This window comes from Notechis scutatus, chromosome 3 (assembly GCF_049901735.1).
Source record: "Notechis scutatus isolate UNSWTSFEM ecotype Mainland chromosome 3, rNotScu1.2, whole genome shotgun sequence".
Taxonomy (NCBI): Eukaryota; Metazoa; Chordata; class Lepidosauria; order Squamata; family Elapidae; genus Notechis; species Notechis scutatus.
In genome coordinates this window covers 198,391,879-198,401,953 of record NC_142011.1, presented here as the reverse complement: position 1 = coordinate 198,401,953, position 10,075 = coordinate 198,391,879, and the positions used below count along the sequence as shown (strand labels likewise).

The 10,075-nt window shown below is 39.2% G+C and overlaps 1 long non-coding RNA gene across 1 annotated transcript; it reads right to left on the bottom strand.

Moving 5' to 3' along the window:
* Positions 1-210: 210 nt before the first annotated feature.
* On the bottom strand, positions 211-7,301 carry LOC148131549 (uncharacterized). The gene is made up of 3 exons (XR_015748394.1): positions 7,203-7,301; positions 3,783-3,837; positions 211-251 (listed from the first exon to the last, which is right to left on the bottom strand). It is a non-coding gene; the product is annotated as an uncharacterized LOC148131549 (long non-coding RNA).
* Between the last annotated feature and the right edge of the window lie 2,774 nt (positions 7,302-10,075).

Here is a 10,075-nt window from a genome sequence, read left to right as displayed (position 1 = left end):
ATGGATTTCGTACAAGTAAAATATTTAGTCACAAAGAGTTGTGGAAAGGGATGCATGTTCTTTATGTATTCCTATCAAAGATGACATCTTGTTATAAATTCCTGGTAAAACATTATTTATTTATTTGCGCATCTGTTTCTTGCTCTGATATCTAGCCTTCCCTCCAGGAATCGGAGATTATGAATTACAAGAACTGTAAGATGGAGCACAGTTCTGAATATGTGGCTCTCCCCGCAAATTTTCTTGTGATGCTAGATGGAAGGAAGGAAAGCATATTTTTAAAATAACGAGGGGAAAGAGAAGAGAGGGGAAAAAAAAGAAGTTAAGTGGAGTCTGTCTGTGATATATTTGATTAAGGCACTTTAATTCCCAGTATGACATGTTATCGTCCAGAAAAAGCAGACACCACTTCTCTGTGAGGGTAGCGACAGAGGCGGGGGCGTGAATGTATTTTTAAATGGATTATAAGCACTTCCTCTTCCAAATTGATACACTGCAAGAGATTAATCCATAACCGCTCATTAACCAATGCTTGGTATTACCATTAAATGTATTTGCACAGCTTAAGCTGGTTGCTGCTAGCTTTGTTGCTTTCTCCATGGGTTAGGATCTTAAAGGAAAAAGTGCCTGAAAACAAAATAATAGAGTTGGAAGGCACCTTGATGTTCCTGCTTTGGAACTTCAGAATGGTGCTTTTTTAAAAAAAAAAAATGTTGTTTCCTCTGTCTTTCGTCACCCCTCCTCAAGAAACATTCTTTTCAAGGCTGGGAAAGGAGAAAGAGTCAAGACCTTTTCTTCTGTATTGCCATGTAAGGCTTCATTCTACAGGCATGTCCAGACCACCAGCCTTCCTAACTTCAGGTCTTCCCCTCACACTGCAGCTTAAATCAAATTCAGTTCCCTTCAACATTAATTGTCACTTCTCAAGAAAACACACAAATAGTCTTTGTCAGGGAATTGCGCAGCAGGTGTCCGAATGAAGTCAGAGACACTGACACAAACTTGTAGTTTTATATAAATAAATATATACAGAAGGCAAGATATTCAGGAACACAAGAACGTCATGAGGTAAATCACAAACAGCATACAGAGAATACAGAAGAAAAAGATGGGAAAAAAGGAGCCAGAACTCTCCAATCAATCAATCAATCAATCAACTAGCACTGTGTGTTCTGGCCCATTGTACACTCCTTTGTACACTGTTTCATCTACTAAGTTTAATAGCCTAATGCTCTTAGACAAAGCTAATTGGATATTACAGTATTAAATTCCTCCAATGACTGCTTTTTCTTTCTGGCTACTATCAAGCTGGCCAATCAAGGAACATCCCAGCCCTAATTAGGGCTTGAATATAAATGAGAGTCTACTCAGCTGTCCTCCTATCCTCAAACATCCAAGAACATAACATAACTTGGAATTCACCTGCTCACATCTAGGCATCCACCATGTTTTATGTCTGTTTGGGAATCAAACACTGCCATGGTGGCACAGTGGTTAGAAGGTAATATTGCAGGCAAACTCTGCTCACAGTCAGGAGTTCGATCCTGACTGGCTCAAGGTTGACTCAACCTTCCATCCTTCCCAGGTTGGTAAAATGAGGACCTAGATTGTTGGGGGCAATAGGCTGACTCTATAAATCGCTTAGAGAAGGCTGTAAAGCACCATGGAGAAGTATATAAGTCTAAATGCTATTTTCTGTTGCTAAAATGAAGAACCTTTTCCAAAGGGCAAATATAAGAGGTTGGCTGGGGGAAAATATTGTCTACAAACAAATGCACATGAACTGAAAGTATCACAACTTTTTCATTCATTGTGGTGGCTTTCTAACTTTTCCATAGGATGACAGCCATAGGATAGCACACTAGCATATCTGTATTGAGATGCCTTTTCAACTTTCATATATATCAAAAAATCTTGACCACCTCTCTCCCTTAAATTGCAAACCTAGAGGGAAGTATGCAATTTAATCAATGTAATATAATAAATATCAATATAATAATCAATATAATAAAATATTAAAACAAAATAAGGTAAGATTATTATTATTATTTTTAAAACATGTAAAACATTTTAATCCCAAAGGTGCTTTTCAAGAAGCAACAAAATTTTCTTGTTTTTCTTTGAAGACATTTTGCTTCTTATCCAAAAAGTTCTCTCAGCTCTGACTAGATGGTGGGGAATGGAAGGATTTATATTCCTGGCAGGCAGCTGGTCATTTGCATTCTTTTAGAGAGTTGTTAAGGCCACCTGGAGGTTTATCTGTGTCATCAGGGTCACCTGAGTAGTGCAAATGGGTGTGGAACCTTCTTAGAACTGTGTTGTAGACTGGAGATAGATGGTGTAGTCTCTCTCCCCTTCTGTTGAGAAAGGGCTTTGCAATTTTGACATAGATGGCCTCTTTGATCCCTCTTTCAAACCAAATGACCACCTGTCTGCAAGGAGTATAAATCCTTCCATTCCCCACCATCCAGCCAGAAGAGAAGAAGCTTCTTGGATGAGAAGCTAAACTTTGTCAAAGAAAAACAAGAAAGTCCAGTTGCCGCTTCAAAAAGTACCTTTGGGACAACCATGACCTGGATGACTGAGAATCTCCATAGATGTAAAACATTACAAAATTATAAAAAGTGGAGAATTCCAAGAAAGGGAAACTAGGAGTTGTTTAAAAAAGGCGTGTGTGGGGGTCTCATGGACTCAGCCATCCCCATGGTTGTGTGTCCTTCTGTTCCCCATGCAAGGCTACACAGCCAAGTCTTGACTTCTTTGTAGAAGACCAAGAGATTGGAGGTATCCCTCAACTCTAGTGGGACAAGATGTTCCACAGTGTAAGGGCAGCGAACAGAGAAGGCCTTCTTCATGACCTGTTTTCCTTGTTGCCTTCTGGAAGGAGGCTTCATGGTATCCAAAACAGAACATCTAGATTCAGTCATGGTCATAAGTGTGAAAAATGATCATCAGCAGTGGTGGGATTCAAATTTTTTACTACTGGTTCTGTGGCTTGGCTTGGTGGGCATAGCGTGGCTTGGCGGGGGAAGCATACTGTAAAATCCCCATTCCTTCCTCACCCCACTAACCTGCTTTCCAGCTCCGTTCTCCTGTGCTGGGCAACAAAAGAAGATCCAGCCAATCAGCTGGGACCCGGGAGGCAGAGAATAGATGGGGGCGGGGCCAGTCAGGGGTGGGATTTGCTGGTTCTCTGAACTACTCAAAATTTCCGCTACTGATTGTCCAAAACTGGTCAGAACCTGCTGAATATCACCTCTGATCATAAGTCACTTTTTTTCAGTGCTATTGTAACCTCAAATGGTCACTAAACATTTTAACTTGAGGACTGCCTGTATACATAACATCCTTCCTAATTAAATCTTGATTAATAAAATATGGCAATATTAATTTCCCACCTCTTACAAAACAGGCCAAAATAATTTTAAACTACTCAGCTACTCAATCTGCTTACAAATTGTTAGCCTGTCGTCTATATACTGTATTAATAACAAAATAGTTAACAGGAAAAGCAATAATAATAAGAGTATTATATAGAAAGAATAAAAAATATTTATAATAATGAAAGAGAAGGTTAAAATTCTAAAAAAAAAAACCTGTAATAAACTATTATTATTATGAAATCATAGAAAATTTAACACAACTTCAATCCAAAATCATCCCCCAAAATTTAAGATATGAAATATTCTGACGGGATGGGAGAAATTTGTCTCTCAAACACTGCTGCTAAGTCATGATGGTCAGCCTTTTGCTGTGAGATGCTTTCTGTCTCCCAATCTGACCTTTTAGAGTTATGAAGATATAATGGGATCGCTCTTTTCCTGCTGCTCTTAGTGCCTGGAAGGAAGAGCAGGAAACAAATAAATGCAAATTGAGACCATTATCCAGGGGAAGTACGAATTCAATTCCATTTGATTTCTAGTCTTTGATTATATAAATAAATATTATTGCATTTTAGGCAACTCTGAACCTCTCCGTCTAAAAAAAGAGCAATGACGAAAAGTGAATCGGTTCCAATATTTCTTCTTGGAAAGTGCTAAAATAAATAGCTCACCCAGCTGCAAGATGCCACTTCAGTCCAAAGTTCATCTCGGGCCATTGGCAAGAAGGAAGAGTGAATGCCTCACATGCTTCAAATGTCTGGGCAGAGGCAGATGCTAATTCTGGAAATCTATGGCCACTTTGTATGTCAAAAGTTTCTCCTGAAGCCAGATTGGCTAGTTGGTTTGGCTGGCTGAGTTCCTTCCAGAGCTCAGCATCAGCTGTGGTGTCAAATGTTTGCTGCAAAGAATTTGTAAAGCTTGTGATCAGTGCCAAATTTATAACCTGCTGCCAAGGGGGCTGGTGGTAGAGAAAGAATGGTACAGATTTGTTGGAGAACTTAAAAGAGGCCACCCATAAAGCACAGTTATACTGTTCCTATGAAGGTGTAACTATATTTCTGCATTTGTTTGTAGGGAGAGAGGAGAGAAGAAGGAGGAGGAGAAGGAGGAGAAGGAGGAGGAGGAGGAGAAGGAGAAAGAGAAGGAGGAGGAGGAGGAAGAGAAGGAGAAGGAGGAGGAGAAGATGGAAAAGGAGGAGGAGGAGAAGGAAGTACTCTAACTAGAGCATACAAAACATTTGCTAGACCAATTCTCGAATGCAGCTCATCTGTCTGGAACCCGTACTGCATATTGGACATCAATACAACTGATAAGAGTCCAGAGATACAGTATTTAATGAGAAGAGTCCTCCACTCTTCTGCTCACAACAGAATACCTCATACCACCAGACTTGAAATTTTGGGCTTAAACAACTTAGAACTATGCCGCCTTTGGTCTGACCTAAGCATAGTACATAAAATTATCTGCTACAATGTCCTACCTGTCAATGACTACTTCAGCTTCAGCCACAACAACACATGAGCACACAACAGATACAAACTTAAGGTAAACCGCTCCAAACTCGATTGCAGAAAATATGACTTCAGTAACAGAGTGATCAATGCCTGGAATGCACTACCTGACTCTGTGGTTTCTTCCCCAAACCCCCAAAACTTTAACTTTAGGTTGTCTACTGTTGACCTCACCCCATTCCTAAGAGGTTTGTAAGAGGTGTGCATAAGAGCACCAATGTACCTACCATCCCTGTCCTAATGTCCCCTTTTATTTATACCCATTTCATGCAAGCATGATCATGTTCTAATTATATTAGTTATCTAATAAATGCTTGACAAATAAGTAAATAATAATAAAATAAAGGAAGGGAAGGAGACGGAGGAGGAGGAGGAGGAGGAGGAGGAGGAGGAGGAGGAGGAGGAGGAGGAGGAGGAGGAGGAGGAGGAGGAGGAGGAGGAAAACAAGAAGGAGAAGGAGGAGAAGGAACTGCTTGTTGATAAAATAGGAAATGAAGAAACTTAGACCTGAACCTGTTTGGCAAAGTCCAGATTTAAAGTTCATCTAGAATAAGAAAGACCTGCATGGACTATTGAAAATGCAAAATGCTACAATTGTAGGTGTTTTTCAATACATGTGACATTTATTTATTTGTTTGTTTGTTTGTCTGTTTATTCATAGGACCTATCTGGTTGCTTATCTTACATAATGATTTTTGGTGACATATAACAATTAGTGAGCTTTGACTGAATCCAGCCAAACAATCAGATGCCAACTCTGGGCTAAGCATACCTCTATCGATGTTGGTAAAGCCAGTAAGTTCTCTCCAATCAATAAATGAACTAAAAATATAGACAAAAGACCCCGAGCATTAGACCTCACAATCCTTGCTGCTGAAAGGTTTTTAAATAATTATGGGTGACTCCATCATCAAGATAATTTCTATGGCCAGGGCAACAAACTGGACATTAAATGCTGTACATCTATCTTCTCTGTCCAAAAATCCGCTTCTGTGCAGGTATTAAAAGAGACACAGTCGTAATACTACAGGTCCAGATTGCAATTATGTTATTCAGAGTATCCCTCTAAGAGGAAGATGATGTTATCATATCTCAAGGCTATTCTTGGTAGGAGTTCCATACCAAGCAAGGTAATCCTGAGTTCATAGATTGTTTCCATTCTGGAGGCACTAGCTACCACTGCTTCCATGTCTCCCTAAAACCAGGACAAGGTATTTTTTTTTTTTTTTTTTAGTTTTAAGATTTTTGCAGAACATTGAATAACTCCCCCCCCCCCCGCCAACATTTGACCTGCTACCTAACAAGTCTCTTTCTTCTATACCTCAAAAACCAATGTTTTTGAAATTAAGAGAACAGCAATGGGTTCTGTGCCAGTCATTTCTAAGAAATAAACAAGTTGTTCTCAGAAGCTGACATCCGTTCTAGGGTGAGTTTTCAAATTTGCAAATATGTTTGCTAAAATTTGCCACCGCAACTGAAAGAGTAGGAGATCTAGAAATGAAATTTATTGTTTGGCTCTCACAAGCCAATAAAGTATTAACCCCTTAATCCAGGGTTAACAAAACATATTTCCCATAGTTACCTCCCTTGCTATGGCTAATGAAATAAAGTAATTGTATCATGGCTTAACATAACAGCTGAGTTTATGCAAGATAGAGAACAGCTGAGTTCCCACCACACACTAAACAAATAACAATCCCTGCTTTTATATGTTGTGTGAATCCAGTTACAGGGATTTTACTAATCTACTGTATATGCAGTTGATTTATGGTGAAGGTATAGGATTAGGGCCAGGAAAAAATGGGTTCAGTTTAGTTTTAGATGCTCGCTGCACAAATTTGGACTATATTTTAACGCAATCTATTTTTTTTCATTACAGAAAAATATATAGGATGGGGGCTACTTATGGGTTATTTATGGCATCTCACCTCCTGAAGCAGAGGCTGGCAATCTTTTTCAGCTAATGTCCAAAATTTAGAATAATGTTATTATTTCAGCATCTCAAGATGATATCACCAAAAGTGGGCAAGACTGAAATTTTCAAGCTCAAGAGTGAATGCATCTCTGCCAAGTCTTGAGTGGTTTCAATAAGCCAAACTCTGATTTTTTTTTTTAAATTTGCCACCAAAGGTCTGCAATACATTCAGAGCAGCTACAAGGGATTACTCATGCTGCAAGAAAGCAAAATGTAAATATAAATAGATAACATTGCAATCTGGCTGCTTCTTGTGCAATAACTTATCCAGACATGCCATTTTAACTACGGGAATAGATTTACATATTTTTTTTTAATAAATTTATATCCCACCTTGTGTACAGGAGTGATCCCTTCTCTAGTTTTTTGCACAGGAACAACTTGGCAGGTAGGCTGAGACACACACAGACAAACACACAGACACACACACACTGCACATACACAGTCACACAAAGGAGAGAGAGAGAGAGACAAAGAGAGAGACAGAGAGAGAGGCAGAGACAAAAAAGACAGACAGAAACACACACACACACACACACATAGAGGTGGAGGCAGAGGCGGAGACAGAAAGAGAGAGAGAGACAGAGAGAGAGAGGGAGAGAGAGAGAAAGAGAAGAGAGAGACAAAGAGTGACACAGAGAGAGAGAGAGAGAGAGAGAGAGAGAGAGTCCAAAGTCATCCATTGAGCTTCACAGTTCCAACCCACCTCTTTAACTCTTATACCACACTGCCTTACTCCTTCTGACACTGGAAGGAAACATGCATAATTTAACATAACAGCTGAATTAGGACAGTGCGTACATCATTTTCCCAATTCCAAACCGCTGTCCCTCACCATCTAATGGAAGCAGCATGCTTATCATCAAGGCGATTCAAGGACTTAATGCATTTCCCTTCCAAATCTTATTTTCCAAGAACTTCTTGGCAATATCTGTGCTGATGTGACTGCAGTTCAGTACATGCAAAATCAAATGGATACATATCATGGAGTCAAGGTCTTCATTTCTCAGGAATGTGACAGATGGTGCGGGGAAGAAGATTTTTCAATCTAATAGAAGGCAAAGTCTTCTAAAATTTACCAAGGGCAACGGCTATGTCACAAAATGCCAGGGTCCTAACGCTGCCCTTCAGTGAAACTTCTAAGAGACAGCCTTGAATAATTACAGAAAGCAGAAGGAAGAGAGAAATTAACACCAGGAGGGGAACATAAAAAAGAGAGATTTTTAGCAGTTTCAAATGTGGTGGTTGCTGTTTCCTAATAGGTATTTCAGTGAGGGAATAAAATTAAGAGTTCAAAAGGACTGGTCATAAAGGAGCCGTGGGGGCAAAGGACATTTTGAGGTGGCATGACCTAGGAAATGCAGAGAGGTCAAAGGGCATCCCTAAGCCCAGCGTGGTACCAATTAGAATTTAATGACTAAATGTGGAATGTGTTAGGAAGGCTTAAGCGTATCATTTCTTTCAGCCCTCTGCAAATCCATCAATTTTGCTTCCAAAAGTGAGTGAGGTGAGATTTTAAAAGTTTTGAGCGTCTATAAACAGCCATAAAAAAAAAAAAAAAAACCAGGTGTCTTGACAAGTTTTTGTCTTCCTAGGAGCTGCTACAGATTATGCATCTATTTTTACTCTCGGTCCCTTCCCAGGCTACTTATATTCTGTTTAAGAAAACAGAGGTTCAAAAAAAACAACAGGTAAAAAACTGCAAAACTTTCATTGATTAAGAAACTTCACAACTTTATTAAATAAATCACTGCAGTGCTTTGGTGCAAAGTGTAGAGAAGAACAACTAGGATGATTAAAGGCCTGGAGACTAAAACATAAGAATGGTTGCAGGATTTGGGTATGGCTAGTCTAGAGAAAAAGAAAAGAGTGACATGATAGCAGTTTTCTAGTATTTTAAGGACTGCCACAAAGAAGAAGGGGGTTGGCCTGTTCACCAAAGCACCAGAAGCCAAGACAAAAGACAAACCAAGAAAGAATCAACCTTAAAATTAGGGGAATATTTCCTGACAGTGAGAACAATCAATCAATGGAACAGAAGTTGCCTTCAGAAGTTGTGGGTGCTTTATCACTGGAGGTCTTTAAGAAGAGACTGGACAGCCACTTGTCTGGAATGGTATAGGGTCTCCTGCTTGAATGGGGGCTGGATTAGAAGACTAATTATTACCCAACAGCAGTATTTTGGGAAGACTTTATTAAAAAAAAAAAAAAAAACAGAGGCTGCTAAAGCAGGGTTATGCTCAGCAGTTTCGGCTGCAAACCCACTATACTTTGAACCACCATCAACCCAAAACAAATGGAAAACAATAGCAGCAGCAATGAGAAACATTCAGAATAAAAGCCTATACAATTAGCTTTGGAATTGTGTAATGATTGAAAAACAGAGCTTTGCATCTTTTTACAATTAGCCTTTCCAGGAGTTTCGGACATCAAACTCCATTATTCTCAACTAACTTAATTTATTTCTTTATTAAAGCACTTATACTGCTTCAGTTGAATTAATTTAAGTGGCTGGCAAGTGCGTCAAATTATATCACGGAATAATTAGAATTGCAATGGAATATAACAATAAACCATAATTCTATTTAAGAAAAAAAAATTACAGTAAAGAGTACCATACATAACACATCCTAAAGATAGCTCATGGTCTCATCCTCTATGTTAAAGAGTGAGTTGATGAGCAGGCAGCAAAAGTTTAATAAATTGTGCTGGAGATGGAAACTGAAAGAAATGTTTGCGCAAAGATAGATAGATAGAATAAGAAGATTGATTGATTAGAATTATATGGCTGCTCATTCATTCTCAGTAACTCTGGACAGTTTACAAACAATAGAAAACTAAATATAAAAGAAATAAAAAAAACAATAAATCCCCCACCCATCCTTGTGACAACACACAATCAAATAAGCCACTTGATGGGCTCCATTCCACTCTGGATTTCCCTGTCCTTTTGACAGAACCAAGTCCTCAGGGCTGTGTGGCAAAATGAGGCTAATCTAATCTCTGCAGCAGGGGTCTTCGAACTTGGAAAGTTTAAGACTTGTGGACTTCAACTCCCAGAATTCCTCCTCCAGTCATGTTAGCTCAGGAATTATGGGAGTTGAAATCCACAAGTCTGAAACTTGCCAAGTTTGAAGACCCTTGATGTGCAGGAATGATGTTCCGAAGGGAGGGAGCCACCATGAAAAAGGCCCTTCTTCTGGGTC